Below are 15,532 nucleotides of genomic sequence, written 5' to 3'. Positions count from 1 at the left end.
ATCATCAAAACGGAATTAAACTACTGCAATTCACCAAATCATTTCCCCCAAACAATCTTTTCCAGACACTGCAACAAATATTTTCAGAAACAAAAATGCAGAGTGCCAACAAATGGAACCAACCTGGAAAAAGATGAAACAAATTGAAAACTTAAGGTGCAATCCAAATCCAGCAAAACCTTTTGACAAAATGAATCCAAAGCCAAATGTAGAATCTCCAAAATTGAGATCTTCAAGCTTCCAAAATTTTCCAACCCCCGTGAATGCATAGGAAGTCCGATAAATACAAAAAATAATTCAAAAAATATATTGAAAGTCGACCAATGAAAATATTCTAGCAACTATATTATTTACCTAACATGTATAGTTTCAAGGCATATATTATATCCTCAATATAATTTACCTATCTATTAAAATTCGACCAATCATATGCAAGGGTAGGTAGAATATATCTATTTGCAATTACCGATAATAAAAAACTTGTAAAAACACCTTAAACGATGCTTCATCACCCCATATAATCAATTAATAAATTAAAAGGATAAAGCCTTAGAAATAGGAACCCCAAATTAAAAATATAAAATCAAATCACAAATAAATAATAAAAAAAAAATAAAGTCAATAAATCAAAAATCAATAATAATTAATAATTAAATGAGGTTTAACAACAATAAATAAATTTTGCGCGGACATGGTGGAGCGGCAAGGGGAGTAGCGAGTGGGAAATTCAAAATTCAAACCTGGGAATGGTAGATTTCTTGGGGATGGCAGTCTCTCTACGGTTGGAGCTGGCAATCAGACTGGGTTCCAGGCATCACAAGGCACTGAAGGGGACAAGGAGACAGTCAAATCGGTGGAAGAAAAAGATTCCAAAAATGGGGACCCACATGATAGAGGTAAGGAAAAAAAATGGTCATCACTTTTTGGAGTTAGGCCACTGGTGAAATCTGGGCTCCCAAAAGTTAAAAATATTTTTGATCCTATGACTGGGGTTGTTGCTATTTTTGTTTCGGATAAGCTGATTGATATCACTATGGCTGGATTAACTATGACCTTAGTTAATAGGTTTGCTGATTTAAGGCCTAACATAGATGTTGTTAGGAGTTTTATAAGGAGGAAATGGGTTCTTGAAGGGCAAGTGGAAGTGGCAGCTTTGCCTAGGGGTTTCTTTTCCTTTGCCTTTAATTCCAAAGAAGACATGAATAAAGCTCTATGTGAAGGGCCATGGATGTTCGGCAAGTCATCCTTGGCTTTACAGAAATGGGTACCAAACCTTTCTCTTGATGAGTCTTTTTTTGTGTCAGCACCTGTGTGGAAGTGTCTCCCTGGCCTCCCATTGGATTTCTGGAATGAGGAAGTCTTTAAAGGGATAGCGAGTTCATTTGGAGAACTTCTCTCGATTGACCGGATGACTGCTGCAAAATCAAGGTTGGTTTTTGCTCATTTCTGTGTCAATGTTAATCAAATGACGGATATGCCTCAATCTATTGAGATTATATCTAAATTGGGGAAATGGACCCAAGTGATTGAATATGGATCTCTTCCATTTGCTTGCTTTCATTGTAAAAAGTCGGGTCATTGGGTGAAATCTTGCCTGCTTAAGAAGAGTAAGTGTGGTAAGAGTGATAACAGTTTGAAGCAGAAATGGAAAATGAAGGGGAAGATAGAAGATCCTGCTGCAGAGTGTGTTCCTGAAAAGGAAGTGATTGAGTTGGAAAATGAGGAAAATAAAGATAAGAATAGTAATAATGAACAATTTGTTTGTGCCTGTTCTAACAATCAAACAGAAAGCATCAAAGAGGTAGAGCAAAGAATAGATGTAAGTGCTCATAAATCTGAATCAGAGAACCAGAAGGAAGGACCCAATCTTCAGGAAAGAGTTGATAAGAATTCCAATGATGATGCTTCTACCTCATCCAATACTAAAGAAAATGGGGGAGACTTCAATGAATCTTAGGATTGTGACATTTTGGATTTTGAGCCTTTTTTGCTATTGACCAATGGAAGCCCTAAGCCGATCCAATGCAATTCTTCACCTAATAGTTTGGAAACGGTGGTTTTGGAGGGAAATCTTAAGATTCTCAATTCTAAAGAAGGCAAACCAAATAATGGAGGACCCAATGGAGGTATTTCAACTAGAATCAAGAATAAGAAAGTGGCAGATGTTGGAAGTCACAGTAAAAAGCAGGGGAGACCCTCTCTTAAAAATCAAAGGGAATAGGAAAGTTGGAAGAATTGTGCTGATGGAACACAGAGCTTCATTGAGTCAACCCTATCCCTGGTTAAAGTATGAAGATAATTTCATGGAATATAAGAGGGCTAAATGCCCCACATAAGCAGGATGTGTTACGAAATATGATAAGAGATCATAAACCGGATGTTGTCCTTGTTCAGGAAACAAAGATGAGTAAGGATAAGGTGGAAAGGATTAGAATATTAAAAAATAATGGAGTTATTGGAACAAGTTCAGAGGGTGTTTCTGGAGGAACAACGATATTTGGAACCAAAATACTATTATAGGGAAGGAAGTCATTGCAAATGTTAATAGGACCTCAGTTCTTCTTGAGCATATTAAGGATAACTTTTCCTGGGTTATCACTAATGTCTACGTGCCTAATTCTAAAGCTGGAAGATCTAAATATTGGAGGAGCCTTGCTGAAGAAAGACTAAATTTTGCTGATAAAAGTTGGATAATAATGGGTGAATTCAATACACCTCTCAAAGAGGATGAAAAGATGGGAGGCCTTCCTTTGCAGCTAGAGGGAAGACAAGATTTTATGGATTTTATTAATGATCAAGTGCTTATGGATGTGGATCTCCAAGGGATTAATTATACTTAGACCAATCGTAGAATTGGGTCTGATATTATTCAAGTAAGATAGAGCCATTATTTCTCCTGATTGGATTTCTAAGTATAGTTTCTCTTTAGTGTCAATTATTAAGATTGGTTCTAATCATTACCCTATTTCTTTTACTGCTAATTCTTTGTCTGCTAAGAGAAACTTCCCTTTTAGATTTGAGAAAGCATGGTTATCCCACCTGTCTCTGGAAATCTGTGTGGCTGAGTGGTGGAATTCTGTGGTGGAGGGAATGAATTTATTCAGAGTAGCTAAAAAACTTAACATAATTAAGGCCAAAATCAAAATCTAGAACAAAGAGATATTTGGTGACATCTTCAAGAGCAAAGCTCAAATTAAGACTGAAATTAAGGAAGTTCAAGATAAAATTCAAGAGGAAGGGCTTTCAGAGGACTTGAGATCTGTTGAAAATGGGTTGTTGTCTAAATATCATACAATTATCTCTAATAAAGAGACTTTTTGGAGACAAAGATCAAGAGCCTTATATTTGAAGGAAGGTGATAAAACACCCGGTTCTTTCACTTGACAACTCTAAAGCATAGGGCAGTTAACATGATTTCTAGGTTATCTAGTATTAGGGGGATTTTGTCGGATGAAAATAATATAAGAGAGGAAGCTCTGGATTTTTCCAGCAATCTTTTGGGAGGGGTGGATGATGTGGATTACACAAATCAAGACCTTCTTGTGTAGGATATCCCTCCCATTTTAAATGAGGAAGACAACAAAAATCTCTATAGGATTCCTTCTAATCAAGAAATAAAAAATGCGGTGTTTTCTTTTCAAGGAGATAAATCTCCTAGGTCGGATGGTTTACCAATGTTCTTTTTCCAAATCTTCTGGCATATAGTGGAAAATGATATTTGTAATGGAGTTAAAGAGTTCTTTGGTTCCAGGATGCTGTTAAAAGAATTTAATGCAACCTACATTGTTCTTATTCTGAAGGTTTCTGGAGCTGATTCTCTTAATAAGTTCAGACCTATTAGTCTTTGTAATTCTGTTTACAAAATTATGTCTAAGGTTCTTACTTCTAGAATGCTTGAGATTCTTCCTAGGATTATTTTACCTCAACAAAATGGTTTTGTCCCAGGTAGATAGATTTTGGATTCTATTATTTCTGTTCATGAAAATATTCACTCTTTGACGGCTGCTAAAAAAAAGGGTTTTTTTTCTTAAGCTAGGTATGTCTAAGGCCTATGATAGAGTCAATTGGCAATTCCTTTTCAAAATTATGAAAGCTTTTGGGTTTGGGGAAAAAGTGACTTAGCTATGTTCTCAATTGACAAAAACTTCATCCTCTATTGTTATTGTTAATGGATCCCCTTCCAGTTTCTTTAAAATCTCTAGAGGTCTAAGACAGGGGGATCCCATCTCCCCAATCTTGTTTACTATTTTAGCTGAAAGTTTGGGTAGATATACTATCAAAAATGTGGAAGATGGAAAACTCAAAGGTCTGAAACCTTCATCTTCCAACTTAACCTTTTCTCATGAATAGTTTGTTGATGATTCGATTACAATGGGGGAAGCTACTATTAGGGAAGCAAGAAATATGAAGAATATTATGGATACATATGAAATTGCTTCTAGTCAAAAAGTTAATAGGGATAAGAGCTCTTTGTTCTTCATTAATACTCCTGATGAAAGATAAATAAGGATTGAGAGAATCCTTGGATGTAAAATTGTTGAGTTTCCTTCAACCTACTTGGGGCTCCCTCTTTGTATTAAGCCTTCAGAGAATTTCTGGATGAAGTTGGTTGATAGATTCAACTCTAAATTGGCTAGCTGGAAAGGAGCTATCCTTAGTCAAGCGGACAAGGTAATGCTGCTTAAAAATTCTCTTCAAAATTTGCCTATTTATGCCCTTAGTCTGTTTAAAATCCCTAGAAAGTTTGCAGAGGCAATTGAGAGAATTCAAAAAAAGTTTCTTTGGTCAGGAGTGGAAGATAAAAATAGAATTCCCCTTATGGCTTGGAACAAAATTTGTACTCCTAAGGCTTCTGGGGGTTTGGGTTAAGGAATATTATGTCCATGAATAATGCCTTGTTAGCTAAACAAATCTAGAGAATGAAAGGGGAGGAAAGAGACTGGAATTTAATTTGGAAAAAGAAATATATTTATATGCAACCTTCAGAGGAAGAATTTATGGATAATTCTTTTTTGGTTGAAGGCTCTGCAATCTGGAATGTAGTTCAAATGGCTAAAAGTTGGGCTGCTGCTGGAAGAAGGTGGAAGTTGGGGAATGGAGGAATTATCAGATTCTAGAAAGATAGTTGGCTCTTGGACAAACCTCTGGAGGATATTCCTATCCTTAAGGAATGGAAAGAGTGGTTCAAAAACAAGTATGGTGGTTCTGTTAAAGACTATTGGAGAAATGGAAAGTGGATTGAGTTCAGCCAACAATGTCCAGGATTAAAGTTTCTTGAGATTGTTCTATCTTCTAAAATTTTTAGGGACAATGTGGAGGATAGTTTTATTTGGAGGAAAACTTCAAATGGAAATTACTCTATGTCTTCGGAAGTGGCTATCCACAACAAAGTGCCGGAAGAAACTCCTATGCGGGCTAAAGTGTGGATAAAAAAATTAATGCCTAAAGTTAATATATTCTTTTGGATTTTTATCCAAAACAAGGTGCTGACTCTTGATAACCTCCAAAAGCGTGGATTTGTTTTTCCTAATAGGTGTTCTCTTTGTTGCAGGGAAGAGGAGTCTGCTTGTTGTTAGTGAACAAATTTTTCCTTTCTTAAAATGATCAATTTCAAATTCTATCGCCTTCTTTAAAGACAAGTGTTCAACTAAACAGTTGGGCAAGTGCTATATAAACCACTTCCCTTTGAATTTTCCATAGGTACAACTCCCGATTTTAGTTATTCAAGGAATAATCTAATTAATTTTATTTGAGTAGTATGATTTTAACCTGAAAGCGTGTAAGGCTGCCTACTTCATTGTTGGATGAGAGGCCAATATTTCACACATACTTATGAGAAACACTATCTTTCCAATCTTTCCAATACAAGAGATGGAAGTAACTAAAACAAAGTTCATAACACCATTTCAACAATTCAAATAAGAAAAGAACAGATAAAAGAAACTGATTCTGTTCTCAAACACAAATCTTTTCCTAAAAATAAACATTCGAAGGAAGAGGTACCAGAAAAATAATAATTTTCTGCAATAGAAAGGTCATTACTGTTATTTGATTAGATAAGCATATACAAAGATATGTGTCTACACAGATTCAAAACCCACATATTTTCCTTCTCCCAAAAACAGTATGATCTTTTTATAAATATATATTATGAGACAAAGGAATGATAATACATCTATAAATCCTTTCCAATTCCAGATTTCAAGACCAATTTGATCCTTCCTTATATTTGGCAATCAATGCACCATCAAATCATTTAACCCACAAGACCCACCAACTTTGAACACATATGAACATCTTGAACAAAACTTCATTGGGGTTCAAGTAGTTCAAGGTGTACGCTGCGCTCAAGGAAAATATTTCTGGAGAATATTAATTACATCAAGCTGCTTGACCATTTGTGCTATGTTGAACATGTTGAACATGTTTGAACCTCTTGAACTTGGTTCAATGAGTTCAACACCCGGAGAGAGATGATGTAACACATTACCGAACAAGAAACCTTTAAAGAGCCGTTGCAAGACACTTAAAGAAAATGTTAGTATGAAAACTTCCCTGAACACCTAGGAACCTGTTGAACCTGGTTCAAGATAGTTCAATGTGTTCACAGAGTTCAACCAATTACTAAAACTCGACATTTTTGATTGAAAGATGATTTTCAGACAGACTAAGGGATTGAATCGAGGTATTACAAGAAAGACTACGACCCCGAAAGGAATTTTAACAAGGAATTTGTCCCTATTACGAAGGAAAAGTGACGCGGTAACATTGGCTCTGACTGGGGATTGCAGTTTACAAAGAAAAATGCAAAGAACTCGGAATCTCTAGTTTCGCATGACTAAAGGAAAAATAGGGGAATAAAGGAGACTTACACCTAAACAGACACTTGAAATAGAACACCTAATCTACTATATACTTAAATTGTTGACCACAGGACTCACAGTTTGTAAAGCTTGAGATCTTACCCATTATAGGTATAGGGCATAAGCATTCCATTAGAATAGCTTAGTCTAAAAGCATTTTGTCCCGCCACTTCACAGATCCTGAATGGGCCCTTCCATAATGAGTCAAATTTACCATGCACACCCTTTGGTTCCCTCCGTTTATCCCATAACAGTACCTCATCTCCTTCAAGGAAACCTCTTGGATGAGCTCTCATGTCAAAAATCTTCTTCACCCTGCTCTAATGATCTGTAATTCTGTCCACCAACATCTCTCTTTCTTCTTCCAACTTCATTAGGTACATAACCCTCTTTTCTAAAGCATTCTGAAAGAAAGAATCTTCCACTACTGTCTGCAGCTTGGCGGTTGACAATTCCAGGGGTAAAGAAAGTTTTGCGCCGATCTCATACACAAGCTCAAAAGGTGCCATTCCAATGGCTCTTTTAGGCGCGATTTTGTCTGCCCACAAGGCTTCATAAACCTTCTTATGCCAATTTCAAGCATTTTCATCAACCAACTTTTTCATAATCGCTATCAGGTTCTTGTTGCTTGATTCTGCCAGTCCATTACCTTGTGGAAAGTAATCAGAGGAATGTGAGAGAGTAATTTGATGTTCATAACAAAACATGGTTAATTCCTCAGAAGAGAAATATGATGTGTTATCTGCAACAATCTTTTGGGGAACCCCGAAACGAACTAGGATGTAATCTTTGAGAAAGTTACACACAACCTCTGAGTTTACCTTTTTAGTGGGAATGGCCTCCACCCACTTGGTAAAGTAGTCAGTTGCTGTCAAAATGTACATATGACCAGCGCTGGAATGAGGGTTTATCGGTCCAATGAAATCAATTCCCCACTGTTTGAAAGGTTCATCAATTACCACGGGCCTTAAAGGCAGAGCCGCTAAATGTGGCTTCCTAGAAAAGAGTTGGCATTTCTCACATTATTTAACATAAATATACGCATCTCAAAACATGCCAGGCCAATAAAAACAATTCCTTAAAATTTTGAAAGTAGTGACAGAGGATGAGAAGTGTCCGCCATAGGATTCACCATGATAAACTTTCAGAAGTTTTTGCTGTTGAGGTTTATCCACACACCTTAAGTATGTTCCATCCAAACCTTTTTTGTACAAAACATCCCACCAAATAACATACTTAGCGGCCTTTAACTTAAGATTCCTTTGTTCTTTTGCTGACAAATGACTTGGGCAGCTGCCATAAGTCAAATAATAGGCCACATCAGAGAACCAGGTATCCTGCAATCCAACAAAAAGAGTTAATGGTAATTCTGCTTCTTTTTCCATCTCATTTTCTACTATTAACCTGCATAAGCCTTTTCCTTTGACTATCTTTGTAGGGCAAATGTCTAGATCATATTCCTGGATTTTTGTTACCCAAGTTTCTCTTTTATTGAGTCCGACCTCTTACTGAGTTAAAATGCTTTTCACTGTGGATTCTGGAACAAAAACCAAGGAGTGAGAGTGCAGAATGTAATATCAGAATTGTTTCACAGCCTTGATTACAACAAAGATGTGTTTCTCCAAGAGTGAATACTTAAGCTCATGCTTCTTGAGCGGAACACTCATGAACACTATAGGTGCTTCGGTGCCAGATTCATCCATTTGTAACCGTATTCCAGACATCGTATGATCTGAGGTTTAGCAATATATAATGAAATTCTTTTTGAAATTCGGGTTAATGAGAGTTGGTGCATTAGCAACTGAACCCTTGATTCTTTCAAAAGCTTCTTTGGCCTCTTTAGTCAATTTGAAAGGATGTTGTTCGCTCAATAAGCTGATGATGTGTTTGGTAGTTTCTGCAAACTCCAGAATGAAACTCCTTAAGAAATTCACTTGACTAAAGAAAGACCTTACTCCAGTCCTATTTGAAGGTAAACTGAGATGTTGAATTGCATTAACTCTCTCAAGATCAATCTTGACTCCTTCCTTTGAAATAATGTGTCCTTGTAATTTGCCCTCCGTGACACAGAAAACTGACTTCTTTGGGTTCAGGGAGATTCCATGCTCTCGACAACGCTGCAGGACTGCCCTCAATCCTTGAGATGGTTCTTCCTCTCTTTAGAAAATACCGTCAGGTCATCTAGGTAAACAACAATAATTATGTCTCGAAAATCCTTAAAAGAGGAATCCATAGCTCTTTGAAAAGTGGCTCTGACATTTATTAAATCGAAAGGCATACGGTTATATGCAAATGTTCCCCATGGAGTGATGAATGTCGTCTTGTGTTGTTCATGCTCTGCAACACTAATTTGATTGTAACTAGAAAAACCGTCTAACATCGACATCATCTCTGACCCGAATATCGTCTGCAGAATATGATCCATATTGGGTAAAGCGTAGTTGTCCTTAAGACTTTCCTGGTTTAAATTGCAGAAATCCACACAAATACGAATCTCCCCATTCTTCTTCCTTACGGGCACAATGTTGGCCATCCAGGTGGAATGATGAATTGGATAAATGATTTTGGCCTTAAGCATTTTATCAACCTCTTTAAAAATTGCCTCTGCCATTATAGGATTGAAATTTCTCAATTTTTGTCTGAAGGGAGAGACGCCTGGCTTCAATGAAATCTGATGCTAAAAATGCCCATATCTAAACTCCTTTAGATCATCGTAGGACCAAGCAAATACATCAATGTATTGTTTCAGTAATGCACCAAGTATTCATTTTTCCTCCGGAGAACAACACTTGCCAATTGTTACCTCTTTAGAGTTGGACTCATCGCCCAGATTTATTTTCTCACAACTTCCTTTCCCGTCATCCTTAGGAACTTTCTTGCCTATGAACGCATCATCCCGGGTGAAAAACCTCTCCAGAGTCACTAGCCCTTTCAGAATTTTATTGCCTTTAAGTTGAATAAAACCATTTGTGGGATCAACATCTGGGTCTGGACTAAACTCCTTACAGTTATTTTTCAAAACCTTCAAAATATGATTGGGAGAATGATTGAACACATTCTAGAAAATCTTTGATCTGAGCATCTGCATCAAATACTTGCCAATGATTTACATTATCAGGGACACTAGGCCTATAAATCATTTCAATCCTATATGAATTATCCTTAAAGTCTGGATGTGGTAACAAAAGAGAAGCTAAAACAACCAACAAATCTGCCCTACTGTTTTGATCCCTTGGTATGGTTTCAATCGAAAAAGAATCAAATATTTCTATCTCATCCCAAACCCTATTTCTATAATGTCTCAATCAGTCATTCTTAATTGTATAGACATTTCTCACTTGTCTGACAATCAACTCTGCATCACCTTTAACTTTGAGCAATTTGATACCTTTACATCTGGCCTCATTTAACCCTAATAATAATGCCTCATAATCTACAGTATTATTAGTATTCTTAAAATCCAACTTGAAAGAAAAAGGAAAAATATTACCATTAGGTGACAGCAAAACTACCCTTGCTCCAGAGCCAGAATTGGCGCAACTTCCATCGAATTCCATCTGCCACAACCTGCCAAGTTCGTCAACTGCTTCTGCAGGTTCTCTTTCGCCAGGTGCAAGAATGAGATAATTTCCAAACTCGCATTCTTGAAATAAAATTTGGGATTTAGGATTATCCGAAGGAAAGACAATGTACTTATTTTTTGGCTTAGGTTCAAACTTAATTTTTTTTTTTCCAAGGAGAATAATAGCTTCAGACCAGTCCATCTTGATTTCACCACCAAGGTCCTTACAAAAAGTTCTACTCAAGAGCATCCCGTAACTTGCAGAAATATCAACAACCAAGAAAGTCAATTTTACTCTTTTATCAGGGCATGCTGCTAGCACTACCTGGATGTCCTTTACCTGTCCAATAAGAGGAACCTATTTCCCATCCATTGAATAGCATCTTCCAAATGTTTTTGTGAGAGTTAAACCTAAAGACCTAGCAACGGATGAAGGCATTATGTTGTCTGATGCTCCTGAATCTATTATGCAATTGCTAAGCTTTTGACCATTCAGGAGGAGGGATATGTAGAAAGGCTCAGGTTTCAGAAACTCAACATCAATCCTATCTTTAGCATTATGGAAAGCGCAGGGATTAATCAAATCAGCGAACGAGCATGAAATAGATGAAGATTTTCTAGTGGCAAACAAATCACTATTCTCCACACATCCATGCATTGAGGACTCCGAAGAATAGTCTCCTTTTACATACTTGACCAGCTTATCTAGTTCTTTTGGGTTCAGTTTCAAATATTCAGTAGAGGAAAGTTGGACAGTAGAAGCTTTACAAAATTCAATGATGTCAAAGGAGGAGGAAGAAGAAGAGCTATTTTTATGTTCATGATTCCTTTGCAAAATCCTAACTTCAGGAGTCTTTGAATGAGAGGGAAAGCTACTATTTGGGAGATATTTACCTTTAAAATTACCTCCAGAAGGGTTCACAAAAGGGGAGGACTGGGAAGTTCGTTGATTCCTTGTAAGGATTGCACATGCAGGATCTTCAAGGGTTGCCAAAATATTACTACCTCTTTCCGAATCTTACTCATATTCAAGGTAGAATGATCCAGAGTCGCCAGGTACCTCTTGAATTTTCTCTGCTTCAGTGAACTCACCTAATTCATCCTTTGTGTTTTGCATTTGAACATGTCTTATCATATCAGGACAAGAACCGCCGTCATGATCTGTGGTAAGATGAAATGAACACATAGCACCCTTGTCAGGGGGAGCCTCTATTTGTAATCTTTGTGGAGCAGCAGGCAATTGCAACGATCACCCATAGTACTGATTTGGAGTTTTTTTGCTTATATCTTGATAAGGCTGCGGATAGGAATTTATGAGCTTTGGTATCTGCCTCTTCAAAGCAATCATATCATTGATGAGCCATTGAACAATTGGGTTAGTGGAAGAGGTGGATGTCTGGGGTTGACCTTTGAGTAGTTTGTACATCTTTCCTCCATTTCCCGACTGTTATTAGGTCATCTTCAAGTTGTATAGGTTCATTTTGCGTAGTCTCAAGATCAGCCAACCTATTTCTTCTAAGGTGAAAACCTACATCAGGAGGCATGGAATTTATGAAGAAACATTGTTGTTTATCAGCGGTTGGTCTTTTGGCCAGAGGGATTTTATGGATAATTTTATTATACATGGCTACATAATATCTCATTGGCTCATGAATTTCTTTTTTCATTTGTGTGAGTTGAGCCAGTAAAGAGTGTTCATCATCAATGCTCTTGAACCTTTTCTCAAAAGTAGTTTTCATTATTTGCCACTCGGTTATGGATCCCGCTCGCAGATGGCTAAACCAATCTGCCGCCCCCTCAGTAAGAGTTTGAGAAAAAAGCCTAACGACCACATGTTCATATTGTACTGCCAGTATCCCAGTGGCTACATTGAAGGAATTCAAGTGCTCTTCAACTAAGACTTTTCCATCTCCATTATACTTAGGTAGGACATCCCTCGCCCCTTTTGGAAGTGGATTATGAGCTCCGAGAGAAAGAGGTCCGACAACAGCTCTCCATGGTTGGGCCATAATGAACACAAGATAAATGGTTACTAGAGGAGGGGCTTGAACTCCAGGAAGAATTAATGCTTGCTAAGGGTTTGAGGAGGAAGGTATAGGAGTAGTTCCAATAGGAGAGGAAGGTCTACTTTTAGCATTTCTTTTAGGAGTGAAATTTGTGGCAAATGACAACCCTTGCAATTCTTCAAAACAATTATCAGCTATTCCCTCTCTCCTCTGTGATCTGGTATAGGGACGAGAATACAGTGTTGTTACCCCTAGGATTCTCAGATTTTCAACAATTCTTTCAAAACCAACAATATTCGTGTACCTTGGGAATCTGTTTTAGACAAAGCAAGCCTATGGTTATTGTTAATTTCAAGTACAACTCTTACACGTTCAAATCATGCTGGTCTATTGAAAGTTCTACTTGTTTATTGTTTCCCAAGAAGAGTCGCCAAAACTCTGTTAGTGAACGGATTTTGCCTTTCTTAAAATGATCAATTTCAAACTTTGTCACCTTCTTTAAAGATAAGTGTTCAACTAAATAGTTGGGCAAGTGTTATATAAACCACTTCCCTCTGAATTTTCCATAGGTACAGCTCCCTATTTTAGTTATTCAAGGAATAATCTAATTAATTTTATTTGAGTAGTATTCTTTTAACCTGAAAGCATGTGAGGCTGCCTACTTCATTCTTGGATGAGAGACCAATATTTCACACATACTTCTGAGAAACACTATCTTTCCAATCTTTCCAATACAAGAGATGGAAGTAACTGAAACAAAGTTCAGAACACCATTTCAACAATTTAGATAAGAAAAGAACAGATAAAAGAAACTGATTCTGTTCTCAAACACAAATCTTTTCCTAAAAACAAACATTCGAAGGAAGAGGTACCAGAAAAATAATAATTTTCTGCAATAGAAAGGTCATTACTGTTATTTGATTAGATAAGCATATACAAAGATATGTGTCTACATAGATTCAAAATCCACAGATTTTCGTTCTCCCAAAAACAGTATGATCTTTATATATATATATATTATGCGACAAAGGCACGATAATACATCTATAAATCCTTTCCAATTCCAGATTTCAAGACCAATCTGATCCTTCCTCATATTTGGCATTCAATGCACCATCAAATCATTTAACCCACAGGACCCACCAACTTTGAACACATATGAACATCCTGAAAAAAACTTCATTGGGGTTCAAGTAGTTCAAGGTGTACGCTGCGCTCAAGGAAAATCTTTGCGGAGAATATTAATTACGTCAAGCTGCTTGACCATTTGTGCTATGTTGAACATGTTGAACATGTTTGAACCTCTTGAACTTGGTTCAATGAGTTCAACGCCTGGAGAGAGATGATGTAACACATTACCGAACAAGAAACCTTTAAAGAGCCGCTGCAAGACACTTAAAGAAAATGTTAGTATGAAAACTTCCCTAAACACCTAGGAACCTGTGGAACCTAAAAGAACCTGTTGAACCCGGTTCAAGATAGTTCAATGTGTTCACAGAGTTCAACCAATTACTAAAACTCGACATTTTTTATTGAAAGACGATTTTCAGACGGACTAAGGGCTTGAACCGAGGTATTACAAGAAAGACTAGGACCCCAAAAGGAATTTTAACAAGGAATTTATCCCTATTACAAAGGAAAAGTGATGTGGTAACACTTGTCACATCCTCTACCAGTGCACTTTCAACCAAGAAATTTGGAAAATTATTTTTTGTAGGTGGAAGCTGAGTTGGGTTTTCCCGAACTCTCTGGGGGAGCTATGACAACAATGGTACTGTCCTAATTCCAATTCTAAGAATATTGAGCTATGGAAACTAACTCTCCCAAATGTCATATGGAATATCTAGAAGGAGTGCAATAATAGGATTTTTAGGGATAGAATTGTTATCCCTGAGGTTTTGGTGGATAAAATCTATAGAGGAATATTTGAATGTTTAAATGGAACTGATCATGGATTAGCTGCTAAAGAGGATTTTAATGAAAGGTGGAACCTCTCTAATATCAAATCTTGCAAGGATTAGGGAAGGGAAGGTCTTGTATGGTGCTTTCCATCTCAGGGATGGATTAAGGCAAACTTTGATGGGGCGTCTAAAAGGAATCTGGGTAAAGCTGGTTATGGGGGCATTGTCAGGAATTTTGCTGGTAGTTGTCTGGTGGAAGTTGCTGGGCCTCTGGGTAATCAAACAAGTCATTATGCTAAAGCTTCTGCAGCTTTGAATACTTTGATTATTGCAAAAAATCTGAATCATGATAACTTATGGCTGGAAGGAGACTCTCTAAATATTATCAAGTGCTTGAAGGGAGAAATTGAGCCATCTTGGTCTATTGAAAATATAATTTTTAAAGCTAAAGAAATTATAGCTAGCTTAAACATATTATAATTACACATGCCTTTAGAGAAAAAAATTTGGTTGCGGATGGTTTGGCAAACCTAGGTGTTATTTTCAAGAATCAAAGTATTTGGCACGGGGAAGTTAATATTAATTTTGATATTAAAAATCTTCTAAGAAAGGACAAATTCATGGTAAAAGATGAATCACACAATCAATCATGCTAGTTGCAATGAGTAATATTTACATTTATGGAAAGGTAATGATGACCTGGCGGAATGGCAGAATCTTAATCAAAGATATTAATCTTCCACACACTTTGTGGGTTAACATTTTCAAAATTTTGAAAGGCGAGTGGAAGGAAGCTCCAAATTTGCAAAAGAACAGAGTTGGTATTGCGAATTTGAAAATGGGAGGGGATCTAAGGAGAGAAGAACCATATAACATGTCCAGATGGAAGGAAATGCCAAAGGTTTGGACTAAGCTGGAAAAAGGGTTTATGACAAATTTTATGGAGAAGCTGGTTGATTATAACAAAGGCAGGGTTAATCTTGCAGTCACCAAAATCACTGAAAATTGGAGCAACGGTTCTTTCAAAATTCATGGGGTGAGGTTCAAGTTGGATGCGGACCTCATAGTAATAGTAAGTGGTATGCCCCACTCAGGTCTTAATTTTTTTAGAGATTTGAAAGTTTCTAATAACGCAGTAAATATTTTTCCGCGTAAGGAAAAGGAAAGGGTAAAAATTGGTAAAGCTACAGGAGGGTATTA

The sequence above is a fragment of the Cryptomeria japonica genome, chromosome 2 (genome assembly GCF_030272615.1).
Source record: "Cryptomeria japonica chromosome 2, Sugi_1.0, whole genome shotgun sequence".
NCBI lineage: Eukaryota > Viridiplantae > Streptophyta > Pinopsida > Cupressales > Cupressaceae > Cryptomeria > Cryptomeria japonica.
The sequence above is the reverse complement of the archived record's forward strand: the minus strand, read 5'-3'. Positions refer to the sequence as shown.